Source organism: Lissotriton vulgaris, chromosome 2_1 (assembly GCF_964263255.1).
Source record: "Lissotriton vulgaris chromosome 2_1, aLisVul1.2, whole genome shotgun sequence".
In the NCBI taxonomy this organism is placed as follows: Eukaryota; Metazoa; Chordata; class Amphibia; order Caudata; family Salamandridae; genus Lissotriton; species Lissotriton vulgaris.
The window spans coordinates 669,391,020-669,405,353 of NC_141687.1; the positions used below are offsets into that span (position 1 = coordinate 669,391,020).

The following is a 14,334-nucleotide window of genomic DNA, read 5'->3' on the forward strand; positions in this document are numbered from 1 at the left end:
TAAACGTTCGTCGTGTGCTTTAGATTACCATTTTGACTACTAAGTCACTGATAGAGATTTCATTTTTTCAACTTCATTAGCGAATGTACCATTTACAGTTGTCAAGCTGCATTATGTTATAAATATACTGTCCAGATAAAACAAATTATTACATTTGCATCTCTATTTATGCGGATTACATTTAAAAAAGTGCAAAGCTAAATACTGTAAGTATAAACCTATAACCTACAACAGTATGTATAAACCTATCTATTATTCTAAGATGTACTCTTCAGGCAACTGGTTTCCGTGGTCTGCTACTGCTTTATCAATTACTTTGGTTTTCAAGTGGAAATATTTTCACTGATAGGAAGACCTATAGACAAAGACTACTGGCCGGGTCACTCCTGTCCACACAGTCCCTGCTCTGCCCATGAGCAATTTGGAGGCATGTTGTGATGCTGAAGCAGCTGTGCTCTCATGCGGCTGCAGGCATCCCCGTTTGAACTATCCGAGGCAGAGCTTCCTATTGCACACCGTCAGAAGTAAGTTATTTGCTTCTCCGTAACACCTAAAGTATGTGCAGAGTCTCCATAAAATGATTAATGTCAGCTCTAATATTTTTGAGGGAAAATGCACTAAAACGTGTTATGTAAAATAATAAAAATATGTTTCCAGTTATTGAAAACATCAGTATCTGTCATGATCAGGTATGGGTTGAACCCATGATTTTCTATGGAGTCAGAGATGAGGGATCGGCAATCATCTATTGAAAAATACGGGTTTGCCCACAGTTTGCAACTTCTAGCTACAATTCATTTGAAATAGGACAGTGTGCACTTCCTCATCCCTTAGCGCTTCATTATTCATCTGATTAATTTAAGATAACCTAGATGACAGCCCTGCCTTCAGATAAAATATTTTAGATTCATTGAATGAGGGGGGAATGAGGGCCCCTCCCCCTCATTCCATGTGGAACACAGATCCAAGGCGCCGGGCAACCCTCAGGGTAGCTGCCGCGCCATACAAATGCAATAAATAAATAAAATAAAATAAATTCATCCCTGTTTCATTAGACACTAACAAACTGAATCAGGTTCATGGTCGACCTCAAACCCTGGTGTGACATTCTGAGCAATAGATAATCTACAGTCCAATCTTGTCTCTCTCCTGCTCACTATGCAGGGCATGCACCGGACCCCTACATCAAAATATATTGTCCAACCTAAATTACGGTTGAAAGATTTGCTGATTACACTAACAACAAAATCAGGATTCAACCATTTAAGACTAAAAACCACCAATCCAACACATGCTAAGAAAGAGGTCATCTTCACTCGGATTCCGCAGTGTTTACCACCCCTGCCTCTCCACACAGTCTTTACCACACCTGCCTCTCCACCTGCGTCAGCAAATGATAAGAAAACAAGTTACTTACCTGTAACTTTGGTTTCCCAGTATTGGTAACTTTCATAGATTCCCATGCTTTGAATCATTTACCGTCATCAGAGTGGGAGCCTCGGTAAATAAAAAATACCATAGTAGTAAGCACAAAGTGAAAAAATAGGCCTAGGCCTCATCTCATTTTGTAGCTTATCCACCTCTTTTTGTAAAAAAGACCACATTCTTGCAACAGCCAATCAGAGCAGCCTCATCCCACAGAACCTTCCTGAGATTGCCTCAGAGCCTCAGATTTTCGTAGCCGTTGTGAACAGCAACATCATTGTATAATAAGGCTGAGCTTTCCCAGGGGAGGAGGGTGGGCGCATGGGAATCTATGAAAGTTACCAATTCTGGGGAACCAAACTTACAGGTAAGTAACTTGTTTTCTTGCCCCAGTATTGGAACTTTCATAGATTCCCGTGCTTTGTATCAGAATAGCTAGCAGTAAAGAGAAAGCATATTTTGTCATTTGTATATCTGTAAATGTCATACACAATCCTGAAATGAAAAACAGAAATACATTGGCACCACAAAGCAGAACAACCACAAGTAATACAAAATATGCAATACAGGAAGGCGGGATAGAAAGGAAAGCTAACCGACTTACTGAAATAGGGTCCTCAAAACCGCTTGGCCCACTGCAGCATCCTCCTTCACAGAAGAATCCAAGCAGTAGTGGCGAGTGAAGGTGTGGACACTGCTCCATGTCGCCGCTCTACATATGTCCTTGATCAGGACACCTCAGAATAGAGCCACTGATGAAGCCATTAACCTTGTAGAATGAGCCTGAACTGCTCGCTGAAGTGGCTTTCCCGCTTTTTGATGGCAAAACTGGATGGCACCTGATATCCAGCAGGAAATTCAGGATTTCGAAATTGGACAACCCTTTCTCGGAGCACTGTATGAAACAAAAAGCTGGGTAGACTTCCTGAACAGTTTCGCCCGCTCTAAGTAGAACTTGAGACATCTATGAATGTCCAAAGAATGCAGCTCCCTTTCCACTGGCGTGGAGGGGCCGGGAAGAAGGACTTTAAGATCACCGGCTCATTAAGATGAAAGTCTGAGGGGACCTTTGGAATAAATTTAGGATTCGTCCGCAGGATGAGAACATCATTCCTAAATTGTAGAAAGGGTTCCTTGATTGTGAAAGCCTGGAGCTCACTAACTCTTCTAGCCAATGTCAGGGCTAAGAGAAGAGCCAGTTTCCAAGACACAAACTTCATGTTGGCCCTATGAATAGGCTCAAACGGGGCCTTCATCAGATGTGACAGGACCAAATTCAGATGCCAGGCTGGTGGTGGAGGCCTGACTGGAGGAAAAACCCTGAACAAACCTTTCAGGAACTGTTTAACGATCCTCGCAGACCAAAGGGAAGGACCTGATGAAGATCGTCGAAATCTAGAAATGGCCACCAGATGTACCTTTATAGAAGAGTGAGCCAATCCAGATTTTGCAAGAGACAGAATATATGGCAAGAGTTGGTGCGTTGCAGAAGTATATGGATGTAGACCTTGTTTCTGACACCAAAGGCAGAACCTCTTCCACTTCGCCCGATAGGTCTTATTAGTACTAGGCGCTCTGGCCTGGGCTAAAATGTCTCTACATTCTCCTGAATGATTCAAACCCTGGAATTCTCTGAACTCAGGAGCCACGCTGTCAATTGAAGGGACCTCAGGTCCGGATGCAGAACCTGACCCTGAGCCATTGTTAACAGTGACGGAACAGGCTGAAGGAGAATCGGTTGATCTTGGGAGAGAAGAAGGAGTTCTGTGTACCAAAACTGCCTAGGCCATGCTGGTGCAATCAGAATTATTCTGCACGGCTCCGCCTTGAGCTTGCGGATCAGTCTCGGGATCAGCGGAATAGGTGGAAAGGCGTAAATAAATGCGCCGCACCAGGCTATCAAAAGCGCATTCCCCAGGGATCCCTGATGGTGATCCCTGCTTGCCTAGCACTGGCATTTGGTGTTCTGAGGAGTCGCAAACAGATCGATGTTTAGGGTCCCCCAACGTGAAAACAGTTCCTCCAGAATGGTCTGATCCAATTCCCACTCGTGGCTGATAGTCTTTTGGCGACTCAAATCGTCCGATGTTGCATTGAGTGTGCCTGCCAGATGTTCCGCTGAAAGAGTGATATTGTGCTGGATCACCCAATTCCACAGTCTCTGTGCTTCCTTTGAAAGATTGCAGGATCTCGTCCCGCCCTGCTTGTTTATGTAGTGCATGGCTGTGGTATTGTCTGTACGAACCAGCACGGCACGGTTGCGGATCCTTGGAAGGAAAGCCTGTAAGGCTAGACGGATGGCCATAAGTTCCAGTAGATTGATGTGGAACTTGCCCTGGACTGTGCTCCAATGACCACTGACTTTCAGTTCTTGGAGGACCGCTCCCCATCCTTCCATGGAAGTATCTGTTGTCAACACCATGGGAGATGGTGGAAGTTGAAATGGCAAACCTACTGAAAGATTTTCACGTCAACCTGGCTCTATCCGAGCATATGGCCCGGGCCAATGTCCTCGACCCTACGCAGAATGGGTTCCGTGCTGGTCACAGCACGGAGACCGCCCTTCTGGCAATAGTAGAACATCTGCGGAGTGTGTTGGATGCAGGTCAAACGGCAGCGCTTATCATGTTAGACCTTAGCGCTGCCTTTGACACGGTGTCCCATCGCATCCTTCTGCACCGCCTGGAGGACATTGGCATCTGTGGCTCTGCTCTGCAGTGGTTCCGTTCCTTCCTTAGCGATTGCTCCTTCTGCGTTGCCACCCCTCCTTTTCAGTCCAAATTCCATCAGCTGGACCTGGGGGTCCCTCAGGGCTCCTCGCTGAGTCCCACGCTTTTCAACTTGTACGTGCGGCCGCTGGCTGATGTCGCCAGGCAGTGGGGCCTAACCATGGTCTCGTATGCCGACGACACGCAGCTAGCGGTCACGATCAGCGGGGATGTCGAACAGGATGCCCCCAGGTTCTGAGATGGGCTGAGAGAGGTGGCCAGCTGGATGAATAACAACTGTCTCCAGCTGAACGCGAAAAAAACTGAGGTGATGATCGTTGGGAGGGGAGCGGATCGCTGGGGGGACAACTGGTGGCCTCTGGAGTTAGGGCCGGCCCCTACACCAGTGATGGAACTTAGAAACCTGGGAGTGTGGTTAGATCACACCCTCTGCTTCACTACCCACACTAAGAGAGTGGCGGCATGCTGTTTTGGTGTCCTGCGTGGGCTAAAGCCGGTGCTCAAATTTTTTGATGCTCCGACGAGACAGCTGGTTATCCAAGCGACGATTATCTCCCGGCAGGACTCCTGCTGGGAGTTAACCAATCTGAGATCGTTCGTTTGCAGCGCGTACAGAACGCGGCTGCGAGAGCAGTGGTGGGTCTGCCGAGGTCCTGTCCCATTTCCAATACTCTGCGATCCCTACATTGGTTACCGATCAAAAGTCGAATCCACTTTAAGGCCCTTAGCCTTGCCTTCAAAATTTTAAAAGGGGCGGCACCTGAGATTCTCAATAATCTCTTATTCGCCTATGTCCCGACTCGCTCTCTTAGATCTCTTGGGCAATCCCTTGCGGTTATCCCGCGTTTCAGGCTTAGCTGGATGGGCGGTCGCTCTTTTCGCGTGAAAGCTGCGGCTCTCTGGAACTCCCTCCCTTTGGAAATCCGCCTGTTAGAGGATCTATTAGCATTCCGTAGGGCCGTGAAAACTCACCTGTTTTAATTCCTCTTATACTGACTTTTCGCACTTTTCTGTTTCCTTTTGCGTTGTGTTATGTTCACCTTTTCCTTGCGCCAGTACGCTCCTTAGCTGGAGCATCTGTGCGCAAAATAAATGATATTAACATAACACTAACATAACCACCAGCTGATTGCTTTTCGCATTCCCGGTGTGATCACGATCTTGTCGTCGAAGGAGCCTGTTATCTGACGCCATTGCCTGTCCAGTTGTTCTTGCAGTGGACGCATTTGAAGCCTGCAGTTTGGTATCAATGGTATGCAGGATGATATCGATCCGAGAAGCGATTTGTATTGGCGAACTGACAGAAACTTTCTTGTGTGTAGGAGGCGAGCTGAGCGAATCAGTTTGGTTTGGCGCTCCTCCGAAGGGAAAGCCATGCAGCAATCCGGGTCTAGGATCGCACCCAAAAACCTCGCTGTCTTGGAGGGGTGCAAAATCGATTTCTCCTTGTTGAGCCGAAGGCCCAGCTGCTCGAATAGTTGACTGCAGCTCGTGACTGCCCTGGATGCTTCTTGGAATGAAGGAGCTTTTACCAGCCAGTCGTTTAGATGTGGGAAGACTTCGAAAGACTGCTTTCTGAGAAAACCTGCCACAGGAGCCAGTACCTTTGTAAAGATCCTTGGAGCGGACCGAAGACCAAAAGGCAGTACTCTGAATTGGAAATGGCTCTTGCCTACTGTGAATCAAAGATATTGCCTGTGAGCTGGATGAATGGGCACATGGAAATATGCATCCTCTAAATCCAGGGTTGCCATGTAGTCCCCTGGATTGAGAAGACGGAGAATGTCCTGGAGGGTGACCATCTTGAAGGACAACTTGATGAGATAAGTGTTGAGCTTCCGTAAATCTAAAATCGACGCCACTTCTCCTTCGTTTTCCGAACCAGGAAGAACCTGGAATAGAACCCCTTCCCCTTCTGGGAATGAGGTACAGGCTCTATTGCCCCCTTGATGAAGAGTTGGTGGGCTTCGAGATGAAGAAGTCCTAGATGTTTGGGTGTAATGGCGTCTGGAGCTCTCGTTGGAGGAAGATTTTGAAACTCCAACGTGTGTCCTCTTTTGATGATGTTGAGGACCCACTGGTCTGATGTTATGACCTTCCAGCTGTTTAGGCAATGGCCAATCCTGCCCCCCACTGGTGTTAACGAGGGTACAGGAACAGTAGAAAGAGCCGCATGGCTGCTATTGTCTCTTAGTATTGTCTCTCCTCTGTTGTCCTTGACGTCCTCTCGGCTGCTGGCGAGAGAAAGATCCCAACTGACCCCTCTGTGAATATTGGGGTTTCTGGCCAGGTTGGGAGTAGGAAGAGTAGCGTTGTTGATTGCCGCCTCTGTAGGATGAGAAACCTCTTCCTCTTGCCCCCTTAAAAGGAACTTTGCGGTATTGTAATGTTCCCAAGGACTTAGCCGTATCAGTATCTTTCTTTATTCCTTGTAGGGCGTCATCCACGTGTTTACCAAACAACATCTCCCCGTCGTAAGGTAGATCTAGAATCTTGTTCTATACTTCCTGTCTAAACCACGTGGCTCGCAGCCAACCCTGGCGTCTTAAAACAGCCGAGCCTGCTAGCGCTCGGAAGGCAGTAGTAGCTATATCCATAGAGCAGTCGATTACCTCCGAAGAGGCGCTCTCCCCTTCCATCAAGATTTTCCTGACCTCATCCTTAGACCCATCCTGAAGTTCTTCCACAAACGGAGATAGGTCACACCACATCTGGTGATCTTATCGCCCCAGAATCACTAGAGCATTAGCCGCCCTAACGAGGAGGCTGGCCATTGTGGAGAATCTTTTTCCAACATTGTCCAGATGCCTGCCCTCTTTATCAGGTGGTGTCGTTAGAGGCGTGGATGGATTCTTGGATTTAGACTAGGCGGCCTGGGAGATAACCGAGTCCGGTTTTGGTTGACCTGTAAGACATGCAGGGCTACCCTCCGGCGCCCTATACTTTTTCTCCAGTCTGGGAAGCACTGGGAGGACCGTGGCTGGATTTTGCATAGCCTTTATCCCTTCAGACCAAACATGTTCAATGATGGGGATTGACCGAACCGACTTCCGGAATGGTTCCTTGAAGTCGTACAAAAAACAGTCAGATTGAACTGTGTGAACTGGAAGACCAAATCTTTTGGATGCTCGTTCCATTAGGTTGTGAAAACCTCCAATATCTGCTGGAGGAGAGGTTGCGGTATCAGGCCCTGTAGCATCCGGGTCTTGAAGGCCATCTTGAGTCCAGTCCATATTCTGATCTAGGTCAAGATCCCTCTGCTGATCCGCATCAGATGAGGCATCATCATCATCATCATCCCGAATGGCAACTACCTCCTGAGGATGTTCCACGGGCTCTGGGTCATGCACCCTTAAAGTCAAAGAGGCGTCCGCCACTGGTTCCGATACTGGAGGCAGAGGTGTGGGAGGACGTTGTTGTTGAGCCTCCTGTTGCGTAGGAAAACGCCTCCGATAGTCCTGCACCATTAATTGCAGGTCAGAAATGAGAGAGGACGGCATCGCTACCATCTCTTGTTGAGACCGACGTGGAGATCTCTGTAAATGATCCTGCATGCAAGGCCTCTCTTGCTGGTCATAACAGTCTTGCGGAGAATAGTGGTGTTGCTCCGCCTCGCCTTCCTCAGAACTGACCTTTTGTAATTTGACCTGCAAGTCAGATGGGCTATAAGCTGGCCCATAATTGCTATCATCTTCCTCCTCAGAGTCATCATGTTTTTTTTATTTTTTTTTTAAATTTTATTATTTTATTGCAAGGAAATACAGCGATACATAACAAATGCCGTAAACTAGCAAACAAGAAAAAAAAACAATCTTCATAAAGTACATAGCATCTTATAACAGAGAAATAAAAATAAATCAGGCAGACAAATAGCTGAAATCCATTCGGCAATTGATGCCCAGATTTTCTCCCACAGAGCTCTTTTTTTTACCCCCTTCAACTTGTATATGGCGGATTCAATATTATACATAAATAATAACTTTTCACGCCACATAGAAAAAGACGGTGGATCTAAGCTGATCCATTCTTTGGTAATGCAAGACCTAGCTGCAGCCATGCAGATAAATAAAAAATATGAGATTGATCTTGGCCTAATGACAGTATGATCAATACCTAGTAACAGCAACTCTGCTGTAATCTTAACCTCATGTTTAAGAATAATAAATAAAAAAAATTCAATATGTAGGAACAAATTAGAAAGTTTAGGACAAGAGAAAAACATATGTAACACATCAGCTGAAAATAGACCACATCGGCTCCACTTGGCAACTTTACTAGGAGTATAGTACAGATTATGAATACACATAAAATGTTGTGATTTCATCATCCCTGTTATTAAACACTCTGATGCCATTTTGATTGATAGCAAAATATCAACTTCCGGTATACCTAAAATGTTAGCCCATTTCTGTTGACGTTGTCCTAAATCAGTGCCATATTCCTGAATTAAACTTATATAAATTGCTCCTATGCTGGTTTTTTTTTGCAAGAGTTCTAACAGTGGAACTTTAGATGGGGGAGTAAAAGGATAATTTAGTAAGTAACTTCGTAATTGGAGAAATTTAAAGAAATCTTTTCTTCCCACAGCAAATGTGACCATAAGCTCCTGAAATGACAACATTTGATCATTACTAAACAAGTCTCTCAGATAGCATATTCCTCTCTGTTGCCATCTATACATAGTTAAATCACAAAAAATTTCTGGTAGCAGGCCTTTTGATATAAGAGGGGTGTAAAAGTTCAGTTTACATATTTTCAGATGTTTTCGCACTTTTTGCCAAACTCCAAAGGCCGCTTTCAATATCTTAAATTTAGTTTTTTTATGATAACTGGGTTCTACAATCTTCAGAAAGCTACCCTTAACTTTTTCACCCAAGATCATTTCATAGATTGACGGGGTTTGATATTTCTCCACCTCTACTCTATCTCCCAGAATCAAGGGGCTTATATATTGCAGTGCGGCAGACAAATAATACAGAAGAAAACAAGGAACATTCCATCCACCACATTCATTGCTCAGTATCATTTTCTTTGATGATTTCCTATGGCGATTATACCCCCATAAAAACCAAAAGGTAGTTCTTTCTAAATTTTTAAAACAGAGCGGTTGGCATTCTAGTGGTATTGTACGAAACAAATACAGCACTTTTGGTAGGACCATCATTTTTAAAATGTTAAGTCTGCCATAAAGTGATAAATGTAAGTGGTCTAGGCGCTGTAATGAAGCATTAATTTGTGTTATTATGGGATTTATATTGAGTTCTGGTATCTTCTCTATGGGGAGGGAGATCTTAATTCCTAAGTATGTAACCTCTGAGGTAGTGGAAATATTTGATGGTGGTTTATCTCCTGAACAAAGAATTTGAGTCTTTTCAAGGTTAAGTTTGTACCCTGAGAAAGATCCAAATTGCCTAGCGATATCATCAATCACCGGTAGGGCTGACTGGACGTCAGTGGTGGTTATCACAATATCGTCAGCGTAAGCTAAAACTCGGTAATTAACATTAGCTAATACAATAGGTTTAATTTTCTGCTCCAAAAGAAAACAATTAATTAACGGATCAATGTAAAAAGCAAAAAGTAAAGGGGAACAGGGGTATCCTTGTCGGGTGCCTCTGGTAATCATAAAAGGAGTAGAGATCTTCCCATTAATTCGAATATGCGCTTTAGGAGCAGCATACAACGTTTTTAAAGCTCTTATTATACCAGAGCCTAGTCCCTTCCTAGATAAAACATCCCACAAGTAGTCCCAAGCAACCTGGTCAAAAGCTTTTTCAGCGTCTAAAAATACAAGTCCTACATTAGACCGAGTTGCTTGAGACCAATCCAAAAATGAGATCACTCTCCGAATCTGGTCAGCATTTTCTCTAGTGGGGATAAAGCCATGTTGGTAAATAGAAACTAAAGGGGAAATAATGTTAGACAGTCGTATGGCTAGAATTTTAGAAAAGATTTTACTGTCTGCATTTATAAGCGATATGGGGCGAAAAGATGAGGGTAATAACGGAGGTTTGCCTTTTTTAAGAAACAGAGTAATTATAGAATCATGCCATGATTTAGGGGCATTTCCCTGTTGAGCTCTTAAACATAGGTCCATTAATTCTGTTTTAAGGATAGATCTAAACTGTTTAAAAAACTCTAGGGGGATAGCGTCTGGACCCACTGCTTTTCCTGATGCTAAGGACATTAGAGAGAGTTCTATTTTTTCCCAGGTTACCTGGGTCAGAGTCATCATCAAGCAATAAGGTAGGAGGCAACAGCGTAACGAGCCGTGGAGATGTAATTTCTGGTGTTATCCATCTCTTCCTCTGAGAAATGCAGATTTTCCCAGTCGTCGACGACGTCGTCGATGGGATCGTCGTCGATGATTGAATCTTCGTCAACTGTTTCGTCGACGGAAGCGCCGACTAAGAGACTGTGCTCGTCGTCGAATGAGTTGTCGATGGTAAGATGGGTTTCGCCAACGATGGCTGAATCGTCGACGGAGTCGTCGACGAGCTCGTCGTCAGAATCATGGTAGCTGGCGTCGTCGACGTCGTCGTCATCGACGTAGTTCTCGTCGTCGTCATCGCCGTCGACGCTACCCTCGACCATTGAAAAGGTCAGTTTCGTCAACGACGAACAGGAATCAGGCATCTTAAACATCGTCGACGGTGAGGATGCCGTCGTCGTGGCCATCGCCGACGAGCCCATCGGCGAGGCCAATTTTAAAGACAAGTCCTTTTTTACAGTAATCGTCGACGTATCTGTGGTTTTCAGCGTCGACGAACGCTGTTTCTTGTCAGAAGGTATGTCCTGAGGCATAGATGAAGGCTTTTTTACCCCTTTTTCTTTCTCTGAAGGTGGTGAAGTTACAAAGATGATTTTCTTAGCCTTTTTTGAAGGTTGCAACTCCTCAGGCTGTCCCTGCCTCTCCTTTTCACCGTGGTGAGGAGATTTAAGGGAAGCAGGCCTATCAGACCTATCAGAGGTCCCAGGTAAGGCTTCACATGGGGCTCATTAGATGTTGAAGGGGGAGACCTACCCCTCTTCTTTGATCTTCTTGATCAAACAGCAGAAAAAGAGCCCTCACTGTCTGAAGACAGAACTTCCTTGCGATCCTTCATTTGTTGCAACCAGGTCAGCAGGAGGCCTTCTCTGTCCCTCAAGGTCTTGATGGAGAAGGTTCAGCAAATCTTGCAGTCAGTGGCCTTGTGGTCCGGGTATAAGCAGTATATGCAGTCTTCATGTTTGTCATCAACAAACAACCTCTTTTTTGAGCAAGTAGCACAGGCTCTAAAAAGTGCTTTCTTCTCCTTGTCAGACATGACGAAAAACAGGCAAAAAGTTGTAGAAATAAACTCAGAAGTGAAGACAAAATGAGCAGAGCTCAATGGAGACTCCCTTGAACAACGTGAGATAGAAAATCTGAGGCTCTGAGGCTCTCTCATGAAGGCTCTGTGGGGTGAGGCTGCTCTGATTGGCTGTTGCAAGAATTTGGTCTCTTTTACAAAAAGAGGTGGATAAGCTACAAAATGAGATGAGGCCAAGGCCTATTTTTTCACTTTGTGCTTACTACTATGGTATTTTTTATTTACCGAGGCTCCCATTCCGACGACGGGGAATGATACAAAGCATGGGAATCTATGAAAGTTCCAATACTGGAGCAACCTAGATTGTTTCAGACTCACTCCATCAGAAACTATCCAGAGCAGTTGATGTTGCGGCCTGAATACAATTCAGAAAATGATATTGACAACTGAGAGAGCGCCACGTTACTTTGAAAAATTTGTAGGAGTGCATCATAATCCTGAGTAGTCAGCACCCACATATATAGAGGATCTTACTAATGTAGTTTAGAAGTCTAACCTTAGGCTGTGAATCAGTGCAATATTAGTGATGTGTTTATTTATCATAGACTAATGTAAGGCCTTAATCGAAGTGTAGTGTTACATAACGTAGAAATTTAATCATAAGTGAAATGTTGCATTAACAATGATGTGCCCTAATGAAATAATATATGTGCCGATTAATGAGTCGATTAACATAGGGTTTAATGTGAAAGATGTATTGCTTGCAGAACTAAAGTTTTAAAGTGATGAAGTGTAATGTGTGTTAGAAATGCATTTAAAAGTGCAAAGGCCTGGGACATGTCGAAGCCAGTAGAGGCCTAACTGTATTTTTCTTTGGTTAGCCTTAGTCGAAAATAAATGATTTCTCTCGCCTGGGAAAGGTTGTCCTCAGCGAATACTAAATTGTAACTTCGAATGTTGCAAGGATGGTCTCACATATTCTAGCTTGCAGGTGCAAGGCCACAAGGCTCGTTAGGTAGAAGGGGACTATTGTTTAGAAGTTAGGATAGTAGGCGCGAATGCAGAGACGCTGCCAAGGAATTTGGGAGTGCTACATTCAGCAAAGAAGGTGCCTGGGACCCAAGGACACACCAATGGATGCTGGATGGAGAGGTGCCATACTGGAAAAGTTCGAAGATCCGCACCTGCCAGAGGGGCGTACCTCTGGGCGTGTCGACTGTTTTTGGTGTTTTGTATTAGGGTCAGCACCCGAGGGTGGAGAGGCAGTCCGGAGCAGGGGGCAGAGAGCAGACTAGGAGTTAGAAATTGGGCTTGGGGAAGGCCAGATGTAGGTAATTTGTGAACTTAATGCAGAGTAGGGTGTAAGAAGGAGCATCTTAGAACGAGCTCAGAAATTGAAGCAACTTATTGAAAGGTGAATGTACTTCTTAGGAAGTCATCACAGCTGACACCTTTATTCTTGCTGGGTGATTCGTTAAGTGGGGATGTCACCGTAGAGTTAGTGTAGGGACAGTCTAACCAATTTCTTTTATTTTTTGTAAATGCAGTCTCGACTTTCTACATTGTCGGTAATGGTATGTCTGATGCTTCTTGAGTTAACCTTGATCTTTATTCTGAGTCGTCTGAGACTCTTGCGTAGGATTACCTTTGTATTAGTGCCAGTCTATTTCTTGAATCTTTTGCTGAGATGTTTGTATGTTCAATTATTTTTGGCTTTGTAATAAATCTTTAAAACTTCAGTTTGTAGTCAGTGGTCCTTTAAGTCTAAATTGGATTTGTATAACAAGGTTGTTATGAGCTATGTGTGTGAAATCTTCCCTCTACGCTTCTAAGACAGGGAAAAAGGTTTAGTCGACCCGACCTGGGATTCAGCGGCCACATGCATCAACCTATTTAGGAAGTGCAAACGGTGCGAATCGGTAAATTCGTCCGTTTGCGATTCCTAAATAGGTTTTTGGGATGCATCAAACATTTTTGGAAAAATCGCTATTTTTAGCGAATTCCAAAAATGCGATTGCTTTTAAGGAAACGCAAATTTGCGATTCCTTAAAAGCAATGCATGATTACTTTTAAAAATGCGAATTCGCAATTAGGGGGTGCAAATTACCACAAGGGTGAACCTTGTGGTAATTTGCGAAAATGTATTAAAATGCTCAAAATTGCATTTTAAAACACTGTCATGTTACAGACACACATGTCCTTAGGACATGTGTGTGTGAAACATGCACTTCAAAATACATTTCAGGGGTGCAGGGGGGGTCCTTTTTTAACATTTTGCGAATCGCTAATTGAAATTCGCAAAATGTCAATGCCTTCCCATTGATTCCTAAGGGCCTTTTGGCCCATAGGAATCAATGGGAATTGCCAAATCGCAAATTAGAATTCGCATAATATTTGCGATTCGGTAGAAATTGCGATTTTTACCGAATCGCAAAAATTATGCGAATAAATTGTTGCATTCCGTTTTGCGATTCCTTATTTGCGATTCCCTAATTTTCGCAAATAAGGAATCGCAAAACCTTACATTAATGCATGTGGGGACTAGAGATTGGTATGACTAAATGAGAATCCCAGCTTCCCCACAGATTAATGTAAAATATATAAATAATAAAAATGTTAAAAAGAAACTTTTAAAACGTTCTGTAAATGTGTAGGAATTTATAATTGCAGGCTAAAAAATATGTTAGTATCCTCAGAGTGATTCACTGGAGCAGTGCAAGTGCATCAAACAGAATATAGTATGGATGATGAGTGTCGTCAATTTAATTCTTGAAAACCCTCCTTCTGATTAATATTTTGATTTTTTACAATTGTTTGTGAATTGAATAATATATCTAACAATTTTTGTATTTGTTTAATGAATGATTGTTTCTGCATTGTTTGTGCAT

At 44.0% G+C, this 14,334-nt stretch overlaps 1 protein-coding gene across 2 annotated transcripts in view; it reads right to left on the reverse strand.

Annotated features, from left to right (window-relative positions):
• Positions 1–14,334, reverse strand: part of LOC147730952 (solute carrier family 13 member 1-like) — a 540,726-nt gene that overhangs the window by 120,246 nt on the left and 406,146 nt on the right. The gene's annotated exons all lie outside the window — the stretch shown is intronic.